The sequence below is a fragment of the Raphanus sativus genome, chromosome 2 (genome assembly GCF_000801105.2).
Source record: "Raphanus sativus cultivar WK10039 chromosome 2, ASM80110v3, whole genome shotgun sequence".
In the NCBI taxonomy this organism is placed as follows: Eukaryota; Viridiplantae; Streptophyta; class Magnoliopsida; order Brassicales; family Brassicaceae; genus Raphanus; species Raphanus sativus.
In genome coordinates this window covers 19,954,092-19,968,852 of record NC_079512.1, presented here as the reverse complement: position 1 = coordinate 19,968,852, position 14,761 = coordinate 19,954,092, and the positions used below count along the sequence as shown (strand labels likewise).

The 14,761-nt window shown below is 27.6% G+C and overlaps 1 long non-coding RNA gene across 1 annotated transcript; it reads right to left on the bottom strand.

The window, feature by feature from the left end:
• Window positions 1–7,728: 7,728 nt before the first annotated feature.
• On the bottom strand, window positions 7,729–8,302 carry LOC108841713 (uncharacterized). Its single transcript, XR_001948182.2, has 2 exons — window positions 8,064–8,302; window positions 7,729–7,902 (listed from the first exon to the last, which is right to left on the bottom strand). It is a non-coding gene; the product is annotated as an uncharacterized LOC108841713 (long non-coding RNA).
• Window positions 8,303–14,761: the final 6,459 nt, after the last annotated feature.

Sequence of the window (14,761 nt, the reverse complement as noted above, 5' to 3'; positions counted from 1 at the left end):
TCTTCATTCTTCCTGTTTTCATTTGGTGATGCTTGAACACGAAGGATGAGGAGGACAAAAAATCCACCAAACAAAAGCAAAAAGGCTTTGAATCCAGTAAGGATCAAACCTGAATAGTTCTAGCTAGCTCTTCTTCTGGTATACTGTGGAGTTAAGGAACCAATTCATAGAACTTTGGATGTTTGTTATGGATCCTCTGCGCCAACAACACTGCAAAACGTTTGGCATTTAAAATTTAGAACGGTTTGATGAAAAAAATACAATTTTCCATGTAAGGTCCTCATTTACATTGGCATATATATAGTTTGAGTGTTTCACTTTTGTTTTAGTTTCTCTTATGCCATCGAATGTAATTATGAGAAATTCATATATAGTTTGATTGGACACAACTTTACATTTAGTGTCTCTGAATATGGAATCAACTATGGTTTTTATTTTATTTTTGTTTAACTTGATTATGAGTTACAAAAAAAAACTTGATTATGATATTAGATAGATAGTAAATGAAAACCGATATTTCAATTAAATAATATCATGAAACTAAGACAAATAGCATAGAAAGTTGTTTGCATTAGTGTCGTTTTGTATTGTCGCGTATATTTAACCTCGGATAATAATATTTGTGAATCATGTGTATCTGAATTTAAGGAAATTAACTAGATCATGACCCGCTCGACCGAGCGGGATTTTATTTTTATCTTTGTTTATAATAAATGTTATACATAATTGTAATGTGTATTAATATAAAACTAGTTTTTGACCCGCACTCCCGTGCGGGTGTTTGTTCTTCAAAATTATATATTTCACTTTTGACAACGTATATTTATTTTCTTGTTATAGATTCATACGTTATTGACTTTTGATATTGGTGTGTCTTGTTCAACTTATTTAGCGCCCATTTATAAACTATAAGATTTTTTAGTTTGTTTTTATTCATTTCGTTTGGAAAAGTAAACATTAAAGTATAAAATATTAGAGTTTTACGTATATATGTGGGTTGTATTAAATTTTACTATAAATATTGTGATTTAAAATTGATTATAAAATTCAAATTTTATTTTGAGATTTTGTAAAACAAATATATTATTTAGACAGAAACATAAAATAATAATGAAACAAAGTTACCAAAAAAACTTTCAAAATAAGTATATATTTTTGCAAATTTAATTTAGCAAGCCTAATTTAAGAAACTAAATTGAGCCATTTTGTTATGGTTAAAAATTTGCTACATTATATTTTACAGTTACATAAAACCGTCTATTATAGACCTTATACCAGAATCTAAGCCCATATATTATTTTTTCCCCGGAAAAAATGATAGAAACATATTTTTCGTTTACCGACTTTTCTCATTCCCTTATAAATTTATGTATCTATTTTTTTAACTAAAAAAATTATGTATCTCTATCCTTATTTTTTTGTGGTGCCGACTTTTTACCTTGCGAGTTCTTTCTAAACAATCAAGAAAACTATACTGAAGTTTTCACTCAAATGATAAATCTACTAATTTTTACTGTAAATTTTGGCATAAAGTTTTGAGTTTCTTGATTGAGGTGTATTTGATTTTTCAGGATTAGGTGTATTGTTAGATTGAACCAAAAACTACAAATAAGATAGGTGATGGTTCCACATAATTATTTTGATTCCGTACCCGTGCGTCGGTCCAAGTGTTTTTTAAAATTTGTAATAGATGATATTGTTATAAAATTATGATTTACAGATTGATTATATATATTTTAAATGTGTTGGTTGTTAATATTTTTTTTAGATGCTGAACTAACTAAAATTACATCTTAATAAATTTGATTTTTTATTATATTGATCACTTTTATATTGTATTTGCTTATAAATTTAACATTTTAATATGCTTGTGTATACTAATACATTTATGTTTCTAAACCAAATATCTTATGGAAATTTTTTTTATCTTTTCAATTTAATATGTCTTTCGAATTACTTTATATTAGAAATAAATGAGGAATATACAAAAAATAAATAGTTTTAAAATTAGGGTAATATTAATGTTTGAAAGTGAAATGTTTGATTTCAAAAGAATCATGTTTTATTAGTTATTTCCATATAACCGATTTGTATTTAAACACATAAAAATTGGAAATTTTATTTTGTAAGGTTAGATTTCCAATTAATTATGTTTGATTTTAGGAAAGATAATTAAGAAAACATATCTACTAATCACGTTTTTGGTAATGAACTCTCCACAAAATCTAGGCAAATCTAAATGATTAATATAGTAACTGTAATTTGAATTAATTGTTTATTTTAAATCTAATGGCACAAGCTGTAATTATTTAGGAAAAGTTAGGGTTAAATATTAAGTGTACTTCAGTTTTAATAGTTTAGATTTTGATAAATAATAATGTGTACTAATGTGTTTAAATAAGCAATGTGTTTAATTACTAAATTTGATTTTTAAAATTTATGATAACGTAAAATAGATTTTTTATATATTATTTAAAATATATAGTGCTATATATTTTGTATTTTCAACATTTATCATACGAAAATTACATTGGATTATTATTTATATGAAAATATGTGTAACATAATATATTTATATATTATATAAACATATCTAAGATTTTCGCAAAGGCCATGCGCATCCGCACGGGTTTTATTTTTTAAATGTATTCTATATTGTTTAGTTTTATGTAGTATCGAGTTTGTATAATTCAATTTTGTGTTTAAAGAACAATATCAAAACTGTCTTTTGTATGTAAAAATAACACTTTGCAAGCGCGAATTGTGTCTTTTTATTGTAACATAAATTTGATATAAAAATTATGTTTTTTGTACATTACGAAGTTTAATTTCTTAAAATAATTATTACATAATTTCAAAGTGAATTTTATCTCTGAGGTCTAATATATTTTGTATGTAATGGTTCAAAGCATTTCCGATATATATTATATTTCAGTTTGGTTTGTTTTTAGTATTATTGTATAAGTATAATACTATACAATATTACTATATTCTATACGATATATAAAGCTATGTGTTATTTGTTCTAGAAAGTAGATTATGTCCAATGTAGTTAAAGAATAGTCATATCTTTATTCATGTGTCTATGACTTCTCTACTTAATGTTATTCGTACTAATAAAATCAATATGGCCAATGAAAGTATACTGATGAATTTAAAATGAATTGTATAAGGTAATTCTAGTACGATTAATATTTTTAGTATTCTTAGTATCTATCTTATTTAAATCGACATGTAATAAATGTGAAAACTGTATATGGAATATGGACATACAAAAGAATTGTATTTAAGAAAATACATCAATGTAAAGTTAGACTATAGTATGTATTATATATAAGGAATGAGACATTTAATTTAAATATATATATATATATACATGTGTGTGTGTTTCGTTTAATTATTGTCTATGCATATATATATACCCATATCACATCACATCATTGTGATGTCCTTGTAGAGAGATAGAGATATGAAAACTGAAAGAAAACTGAAAAGTATGTGAAATTGAATGTAGAATGGTCCTTGGTTCTCCATAAATAATAGCTGTAGTTGAACAATATACGACGTAGTTTCCAACTGGACCATTACATGTTTAAAATACCATATACAATTTTGTTTTGTATGTTTGTAGCAGTAAAGTTGTATATTGAGAGTTGTGTGAGTTCATATTAATTCAAAATGTTCTTTAATTACTCTACTAAAGCAAACAGTAATATAACGAATTAATGAATAACCAAAAAGATCAAAGTCAGACTGATATATATCGACATGAGTACAAATATCACTGAAACAACAGTCATATTAGGACTGGAAGGCGAGTACTCGCTATTTTGCATGTACTTCCTACTTGACTTGCTTTATCCAAATAATAAAATATTTGACTTGTATTTGATTTGTTATAAACGAGTATTTGCTATTTCGAGTATTTGATCAAAAATAATTTATTTGTAAGTTACTAGCCATGTCATGTTACTTGCTATCTATGAGTACTTATGAACTGTTTACGAGTATTTGTGAACTATTTACGAGTTTTTCTGAGTATTTAAGTACTACTTACTAAATACTCCCTTTTGTTCAAAAGATGCATGTTTTAGAGTTTTCACACTTCTTAAGAAAATACGGAAAATTTTGACAATAGATGCATTATTTTCTGTGTTTAGATATTTTCTATGATTTTTAACCAATCAAAATTCAGTAAACACACTTAATATTTTTAAAATTTATAATTTACTATTATTACATACATTGAAAATGTAAAATATGGATCTTTTATAAACAAATTCTTTTTCTAAAAATGGATCATTCTGAAACGGAGAGAGTAATAATTTATTAGAAATAGATATGAAAGTTTGTTTTGTTTATTCTACTTGAAAATAATATGTAAATTACTTTTAAACGAAATATTTTGTTCATATTTTAAAGAAAACAAATAAAAAAATATATGAATATTTTGATATATAAGCATTGATGACGAAAATGTTTTCTCTAAGCAAATAACTAGGTAATAGCGAACCAAATAGCTAAATTTTTAATATTTATCACTATTTAATACTTGACTATAGGACGACTAGTAAATACGTAAGTGACAAGTTTAAGGGGAGTAACATTAATGATGTGAAGCCCTAGTCATATATGACCATGCATACCGAACATGGGTATAAATATTACGTACGTACTGTCACATAAGTTTTACTTCAAGACGAGCCAACTTTTCTTATTTGCTGTGACCACATGAACAGACACGAATTAATTTGATTTCCTATATATACATAGGTAACGGTAGGGGTGGACAAAATATCTGTAAATTTTGATTCGATCCGTTATTCGTTTCGATTCTATCCGAAAAATCTGAATATCGGTAACTTAACGAATTAAACCAAATACTAAAATCTAATATCCGTAAAAAATGAAGTAAATCACAAATACTAATATTTTTAGAAATGGATATTTGATCTGATCCTTTATATACATATATATGTATACATGTTTATAAAATTATATAATATATATACTTTTATATCTCTATATAAGTTTTATAAAGTTTTTATTCAATAAATTAATTATTTAGCTATTAAAAATTTTGAAATTATGTATTTTTTTAGAAAATTGTAATGAAATATTATTATTTTATTTCAGATTTTTTTAAATTTTTTTTTTATTTTTTACGGATCGAATCGGATATCCATCAAAAATTTAGATATTCGTGGATATCCGGAACACTGGATTTTCCGAAGAGTTACGGATCAGATCGAATCGAAGAATCGAATATTCGTAGGGAACTGATTAGATCACGGATATCCTTAAAACTCCGGAGTTTTAAGGATATCCGTGATCCGATCCGTGCCCACCCCGAAGTTTTAGGGATATCCGTGATCCGATCCGTGCCCCCTAGATAACTGTAAGTCCGAGGACAAATAAACGAAAGTATCTTTATGACAATTGTCTTCTCATCGTTGTTTCGTTTCTGCTCTATTCTTTTTGCTTTATCTTGATTTCACCTTTCTCTTTGAAATTTTCATTTCTCGAACACTAAAACTTTATCTTTCGTTTTATGGGGGAATCATATATATTCTTTTGGTTATTTTAATTTTTTTCGCTACAAAGCTTGATTCACATGCAGAGCATCTCCATTCACGTGTTGAACCAAACGTATTTCCATAAAACCTGCGACGAAAAAACTAATTTCATCAACCATGGAAACTTTATAAAGAACATTATATTATTATATATGATTTCAAATCTGAGTTTGTCTTTCGTTATTCCCTTGTGTCAGGATTTAAATATAAGCCCAAATATTAGTCGTCCTACTTGTAAGCTACTACTGTACATACATTTCAAATACTATATTTCACGATCCCGGAAACATTAATTCTTGTGTAAACGTAAAGTTATCTTTTTTTTTTATAGAAAAGAGTTAAACTCGGATCAGTGATGACACTGACACAAACCTAACCCCGGGTAGAGATACAGCCCATGGATAGACCCTCTCCTGGGCATTCAAATGAGCCGAAAGCAATAGTTCATATCCGTGTGGCCGGTGGTATTTGAACCTGGGTTCGCCTTATTGGATTTTTCTAAATTTCTCAAGCGCCACTAGACCACCACTACCGGTTAGTTATGCACATATCATAATTACCTAACGAATTACATAGTAACTTTCCCTGATTTAGTCAAGACGAAGCTATGATATAGTAAGAACGTATTTGGCTGGCATAATGCCCAACAAACAGAAATTGTATTAAATAAAATTGAATAATACTCTGGTCTTCCGTCTATTGAAGTAAAGGAACAACCTCAGGCATAATCAGATAGCATTCCCTGCAGCTGTAATTTTCCAGGGTATTAATAAGGAGATGAGAAACATTATTTCGGCTAAGAGGCTTAGGAAGAATTTTGCTTCTTTTATGGCCATGTGGCTGAGATAAATTAGTTTAATAGGTTTTTTTAATAATCTATGCCAAGATGTCTCAAACTTAAGAATCTTGTAAAACAATTTCATCATTCTATATTTCTATGATACTTTCAGTTTAGCAAAAAAAAAAAAAATCGAATAATACGTCCATGCATGCATGGCACGTTTACCGGAGAAAGTACAAGCAAATGGTCTTGCATGGGAAATTTGTAACCCCAACGTTTTATATTCTGATGTTTGCCTCTTACAATGAAATCATCATCTTATAATTGCATTATAGTATAAAGCTGCGAACAAATATATAGTAATTAATATCTCATCTTTTGTGAAAGAAAAGCAACGAGAAAAAGAAAAGTTGCTACCGAATGGATTACATTACATTACATTATATAATGTCAGGGGAGAATCGAGGAGATTTTGGTTCGGACCCCAAAATTTTGTAAATCTTCCTTTTTTTTCTTTGTGCGAAGATTTATCTATTTATATGCGACAAGCCTTCACATTTTGTTACATTTAAAAGGGCACTTTCTTTGTTTAACAGAGATTGTAGTTACCTATAAAATTAAGAAAGGGTATCGCGACAAGAAGATGATTTAAATATTGGCTTCTTTCACTGAATTAAAATTTCATTTCGTTAGTGGCACTTTTATAAACTAAGAAAATATAGTAAATGCTATTGTAGGGGGTGAATGATCATCTTTGTATATTTGCGAAAAATGTAAGATCAAAAATCGAATTTGGAGATATCTTTTTGGTCAAAATGAACACGCAGATTTCTAGGTTTTAAACTAACAAGTGTAGGGTACGAGTTTGATGCACCGTCCAAGAAAAAAATGAATTAAGGAGATGGAATGAGCTACTGCTACAATGTGAGTTTGTTTTTGTTCTAATGGATGCGCTAAATGGCTGACAATTTGTGAAACTTAAAGACATGGATTTATATTTCAAAAAAAAAAAGAACTTAAGACATGGATGGATAATAAGAGATAAATCACAATATTTTCAAACCGGACTAATTTTCGGATCAATGAAATATTAGGTTAGACTTCATATAAACTGTTCATTAATAAATTTATTAATTTTATTATACAGAAATATACTAACTATTAAAAATATAAAAAAATATTTTATGTTTTAAAAAACATTTAGAAAATATTTCACTTTAATTTTCTTTATTTTTATTTTAATTTTTGTTTTCATTTCACATACAAAGTCTCAAAACTAATTATAGAGATTTATCTTTTTGAAACTTTAATTATAGAGATCTTTCTACGCCTGGTTTGATTCTGAACCAATTTTGATTAGCTGATAGAGTATACCGACAGATACAAACAGATTACATTTGATATAGTATACCGACAGATACAAACAGATTACATTTGAAATAATTAGCTGATAGAGTATACCGACAGAAACAAACAGATTACATTGAAATAATTTCTTTCTATATCCTCAAACTAGCTTTACCTTATCTTTATGGGCATGCGAGCCTTTCGAAAAGAAAAAAATAGAGGACAAAAGAATCAGAATCTCTCAAGGAGAAACACACGAAAATATATGATTATCAAGAAAAGAAAATAATACTAATATATACGTAGAATTGGCTTTTATATATGTACATATGTGTTGAAAGGTTGGAGAAGCTCGAAACCTTTTGATTCTTTTGTGGTAAGAAGAGAAGAATCTGATGCCCCAAATCTATTAGTCTTATTACCTTTCCCTCCTCTCGAAAATTGGCAAATGAAAAAGATAATCTTCCGAGCTGAACGCGTCCATAATTTTTGAAGTAGTTAATGATCATCCATTCAAGATAATATATAGTGACTAACTAGTACACATTCATTATAATACATGTCGTGGTCTCGAGCTTGAATCATTTAATAAATAAATGCTTTCTCTCTAGTCTATTTCCATTTTAAACGACCGGCTATCCTTCATTAGTGTTACCTTCATATATACATCAATGTTCTTCTCGCGTGCTATATAACATGGCATTGATATGGACATCACCTAATTTGCTTTCTCTCGACATCTTAATGTACAATATTATTTGGAAATCGACCAAAAAAACACTGAACTTTGCAGGAATTGCCAAAAGAAATCTGGACATATGGGCTGGTCAAACAAAACACAAATTTTTTATTGATTTTAGAATTAATTAACAATGTTTTCGTTGACTTGCCAATTTAGCACGCCGTTAGCAAATTTAACAGAAAAAAATGACATCGTTAAATGTTGGTGTTAAGTGAAACGACGTCGTTTTACATGATTTTTCAAAATAAAATCAAGTCAATCATTTGGTTTAAACCCAGGTTGTTTGGCTCAATCAATGAAACTATTAACACATTTAATTATATTTGGTACTAATTGAATATAAAAAAATTATCTAAAAACTTAAAAAGATCTTTAAAATTTCTAAAAACTGAAAAATTAATTCCAAAAAAGAAATATTTCATTTTTCGGATTATAAAAAAATTGAAAAAATCGAAAAAATTCCAAAAAGTTAAAATATTTCAAATCGGAAAACATATAATCAGAAACTATAAAAAATAATTTTTATTATTATTATTATTATTTATTTTTTATAGTTTCTTATTATATGTTTTCAGATTTGAAAAATTTTATCACTTTTTTTGAATTTGTTTTCGAATTATTTTATTTTTTCAAATTTTCTTTTAATAATTTGAAAAATGAAAATTTTCTTTTTGGCATTTTTATAAAAAAGTAAATAAAAAAAATTATTTTTTATAGATTCTGATTATTTTCAGATTCAAATTTCTTTATAATTTTTTTTTGTTATTTTCGATTTTTTTATTTATTTTCAATTTTTTTAATCTTAAATGAAAATTTTCTTTTTTTTTGGAATTTGTTTTTAAAAATGTAAAATTTGGAAGATTTTTGATTTTTAAAAGTAAAAATAAAATTTTATTTTTAATTTCAATTTCAAAATTAATTTTATAAAAAATTCTTTATTTTTCAAAATTTTGGAATTTTAAAGACTTTTTAAATTTTTAGAGAATTTATTATATTCAAAATCAATACCAAATAAAAGTAAACGTGTTTGTTCATACATTGATGTGCCACTAGCGTAGTGGTAAAATACCTTGCCATTTGATCCAAACAACCTGGGTTCGAACCTCGGAGTCTACCTTTTTTATTTTCAAATCAAATAAAATGAAACGACGTCTTTTCACTTAACGTCAATAGTTAACGTTGGGTTAACGCTGTTTTAACTCTCGTTTAACGGTGTGCTAATTTGGCCAGTCAATCGTAAGTTTCTTAATAATCTAAATAAGTCAACAAAAGTTCAGACTTTTATTGGCCAGACAAGTGTACAGATTTCTTTTGGCAATTCCTGTAAAGTTCAGTGTTTTTTGGCCGATTTCCAAATATTATTTCCGTTTTAAATTTGTTGGATTTCGCTATCACATCACGTTACAACAGGTATTAGCTCAATTCGCCATTCCATTTCCGAATAGGAACGTTTACTGGAAGGTCTGTGAGATGTGACAATTGATTAAATAAATTTTGGAAGAAATTAAAAAACTCCAGATATCATTCATAACTGTAAGTGCATCGATTATTCTAACTGTCCAAATCGAATTGAATAGTCGATATTACATAAGAATTTAGTAGGAAATGCCCAAAATAGGATCACAATCACAACGCTATCATGGACCTGCTCCAATAGGGGATGGTGCGTGATTGATTTGTTTGATCCATTTATAATTCTGTGTTAATTATTGGACAACATGTGAAGTACAATACTTTAAATGTCTATCAACTCTCTCCTTTTGTATCATTTACAAAGTGACCATGCATTACACCAATATATGTGGAATACTAAGAAGTAGGCCTGCAGTTTTAAACCAAACCGAACCAGCCGATCCGAACCGAACCGAAATTTTTGGTTTTCGGTTCGGTTACGGTTTTGTGTTCGGTTCAGTTCGGTAGAAGTTTTAAAATTAATTCGGTTTTCGGTTTGATTCGGTTTTCGATTTTAAAATAAAAATAAAAATTTGAAAAACCGAAATAACCGAAAATATCCGAAAATTGAACCGAAAATAACCAAAAAAAATAACCGAAAATAACTGAAATAATCGAATTTACCAAAAATATCTGATTTTTTTGAAAAAAAAAACGAATTGACCGAAACTTTAGAAATTCGGTTATTTTCGGAAAAATATCTGAAAACCGAAATTAACCGATAACCAAACCGAACAGAATCAAAATTTTATTCGGTTAGTTTCGGCATTATTTTTAAAATCTCCGGTTAACTGAAAACCGACGGTTAGGTTTCGAAAAACCGAAGTCGGAGGCATACTAAGAAGAGTATTCAAAAGTAAAGTGTTATTTTATTGACCCGAAAAAATTAGGCGGACCGAGACCTGGCTGATTAACTTTTTGGAGGCATGTCCACCAGCGCTACAGAAACTCGATTGTTCGGAATGAGAATTAAATACCATGTCAATTGACTATATAAATGCACAAATCTGAGTTTGATCGAACTGAGAATACTTAGAACCTTCCCAAAATTGTCGTACTACCTTCCCAAGATTGTCGTACTACTCTATCACATTTGTGTGGTTAAAAGTAAAGTGTTTTAGAACTAGCTAAACCATTGCGTGTGGGGTGATGCAACTCCATGCAGTAGCGCACATGAAGGTGTACTCAAGTGCAAAGTCTATTTTGCATGATTTTAATTTTCAAACCTTGTGAAAGAGTTAAATACGAAGTAGATCTTACATAGGCCTAGACACTGATCGGATATTCGAATTTTTGAAAGTATTTGGGATTTGCTTCGAATGTTACGGATATCTAATTTTCCGATTTGATTTGCTTCGAAAAATACGGATATTCGGAAAAATGGATATCCAGAAAATAAATAGATATTTGCGGATATTTACATATACTTACAGATATCTCATTTGTTTTGGTTTATACAAATAATCTTAAAAAATCGATACAATTTTCTTTTGTAAAATATTTTTTGCATGATATAAAGATATAAAATTAAAAGAAATAGTGAATCTACATATTTTGTAAATTTTTAAACTTAGTTAACAATTATAATAATACAAAACTTAAAAAAATATATAGTTATCATAAATGTTTTCTCTTCCTTTTATATAATATTTTTATATAAGTAATAATGTGAATATAATCTGTCAAATCATATATTAGAGTAATAATTATATAGTTTTATATATTTAAAACATTAAATATAATAAAAATACATGCATTTATATGTTGACGGATCGGATCGGATATTCGCTTTCCAAAATTTTAATATTTGTGATTTGCTTCGATTTTAGCGGATATTGAATTTTAGTATTTGCTTTGCTTTGAAAGCTTACGGATATCATGAATTTTCGGATCGAATAGTAACGAATAACGAATCGAATCAAAATTAGCGGATAAAATGCCTAGTCTTAAATTTCTGCAGGGACAAACCGACCCCAAATTATGGATTTGAATTATATATTACAAGTCCATATATATTAAAAGAATTTCATAAACAATCTTAACGGGGTTAAAAGAACAATAACTTCTAAAGATTTTAGAAAACTTATATGGATGACATAAAAAAACAACTCTAGTTGCTTAGTTTAGGTCCAAAAAAAACAAGGGTTTTCTATTTAAATGCAAAAAGTGATACAAGGATACGACTTTTTGGTCAGAGTTTGTAGAGGACAAAGATAAGCAGGATTAAGAATACACTTAATCTAGTTTTGGTTACTCAAAGAAAAAATCAAGGGAATAGGAGTGGATGTACAGTACATCTATCTATACTATTAAAACAGAAGACCCTTTTTTGAGGTGACCTTCTATTTCAGCATTATTTATCATTCTTTGCCACTGAATATTTTTAATCTATACTTTTAATTGTATTGATTTGTTTGTTCAAAAAAAAGAAAAAAAGAAAGATTTTTTCTACGAAATCTTTGACATCCAACAAACAATATATTCCCTTATTTTTCTATATTTAATCTTATATTTCCTAACTAACTTACCCGGATTCACAAGGCTTTTAATTACCAAAATATTTGCTGCAAAAATATTAAACAGAGGAATATACTTATGCTACCTGCTTATCCTTCCCTATATATACTATGTTACTCAGGCTTTACATTCTACCACGGAAATTTGCAAAGTCTTTACAGAGAAAATGAAGGCTGCACAGAATCACAGGTCAAAACAGATTTGAGTTCTAAGGATTATTTCTCTATGTAGTCAACACTATTTGTATGTTTGAAGCATGAGATATTTGCTTAAGTTGAAGTATTGAAATATATTAGTTCGTTTTTAGTTGTGTTCTAACAATATCTTTGTTCGATATAGTGTTCTTACGTTACGAATTTATAGGATTTGTAATATTCATTCTATAGAGGATATGTTTAATTATTAGTCGACACAAGCAACACAATAACATAATAATTCTTTAGTAGTTTTCTAAGATTCTGGATCCTGTTCCAAAACATTGATGAGTCTTAGTTGCATTTGGCAAATTGACAAGTCGACAATTTCATAGATATGATCTTGTGCTTTGTTTTTGTAATATTTTGGTACTTTTTGCCCATATGACTTGGTTACTTTTTTTTTCTGGTGTGACTGACTTGGTTACTTTATGTGATTCGTGAGATCTTTTGCAATTAATTGTCAACTTATTAATATGCAAATTATTTAAAAACAATAATTGTTTGTGCTTCTAAATACAATTATTGTTTTGAACTAATACATATATTTGTAATAAATTATTATATATTCCACATTTAAATATATATGTTTCAAAACATGACAAAACATACTCTTTTTGAGTCAACTGATGATATTAAAATACTCCAATGAGTATCAATTACAAACAGCCTTACAAACCAAGGCAAGAAACAGAACCAGCAAAGGCTATCTGTAAAACCAACAAGAAGAAAAAACATACTCTAATATTTATTCTTTTTCTCTAAATGAAAAATATATAAAGAAATCTGACTCCTGGTATCCTGTACGATAATAAAATCCAGTACGATAGACTTCGAACAAATATTCCAACAGAATATAGAGTTTACAAGTATTCCGTGAAATCTGTTAACTAAAGATACATATTTAAATATTAAATAATCAATACTATTAAAGTTGAAATGTATTCTATTGATATATGTTGTGTCCAAATGTTTTTAGAACTTCCATCAAATTATATCATAACTCATATAACTGCCGATTAATAATACAAATATTTTGTATAACAGTTGCATAATTAAAGATACTCGACAGTTAGCTATTGGAATAGTGGGTCCTGAGTATTTTGGAATTGACGGAGAAATTACACAATATATTTACGGATTAGAAGTAGTTTACAGTTATAGAATTTGATTCATATTTAAAATAGGTCCAACGGTATAAAGGTAATATTACAAGTAATTGTAGGGGTTATTGTTAGCAATGATTCTGTATTAACAATATTGATATAAATATGATTACAAAAAAGTTTAAATATAAAAATTAAATCTTTCCAAAAAAAATAAAACAAAAAATAAACCCACCTTTTGAAAGATGAATCAGAATATGAACCTAAATGTATTTATTTTGTTTGTTCAGAAATTGCAGGTTCGTGGGAGAGGATCATTTAAAATATGTTTAGGAAGCCAAAACATAGATAATAAAACTATAATTTAGATATGATGATTAAAAAAACTTAAATATAAAATCCTTCAATCAGTACAAATATATTCTATTAACAGCAGTGTGTCATATTGATAAATGTTGTGTGTCCACTTTTTAAAATTTATAACTGCCCTTTAATCAATTTTATTAATACACATTAGATTAATTTAGTAACTGCCAAATTCTGAATCCTTTAATACACGTTGGATTAATTTTTGGTTGGGCCAAATTCGAACCATTACTAATCCACCATTTAACGATTTGTTTCCTAATTTTTGGCAGGTTATAAGTATTTTATTCGGGGTGGGTGCGGGTTGGTAGATTTTGGATTGATGGTACCCGCCGACCCGAAAAATATTTAAAAACAAAAATAAAAAGAAAAGTAAACACTTTCGAAAAATATGATAATTTTAAAAAACAATTTTAAATTTTAAAATATATAATTTTTATTATAAATATATATTTATATTTTATAATAATTAAATTAAATAATTATTTTTAAAAAAAATTATAAATATATATTTATATTTTATAATAATTAAATTAAATAATTATTTTAAAAAAATTATAAGCCGCAGATAACCTCAAAATTAAATAAGGCGGGTTCCGGTACAAATTATTTGTTTGCGGGTTGTGCGGATCATATTTTTGACCAAAACAAAAATGAAACCCGCGGGTTAGCGGGTTCGA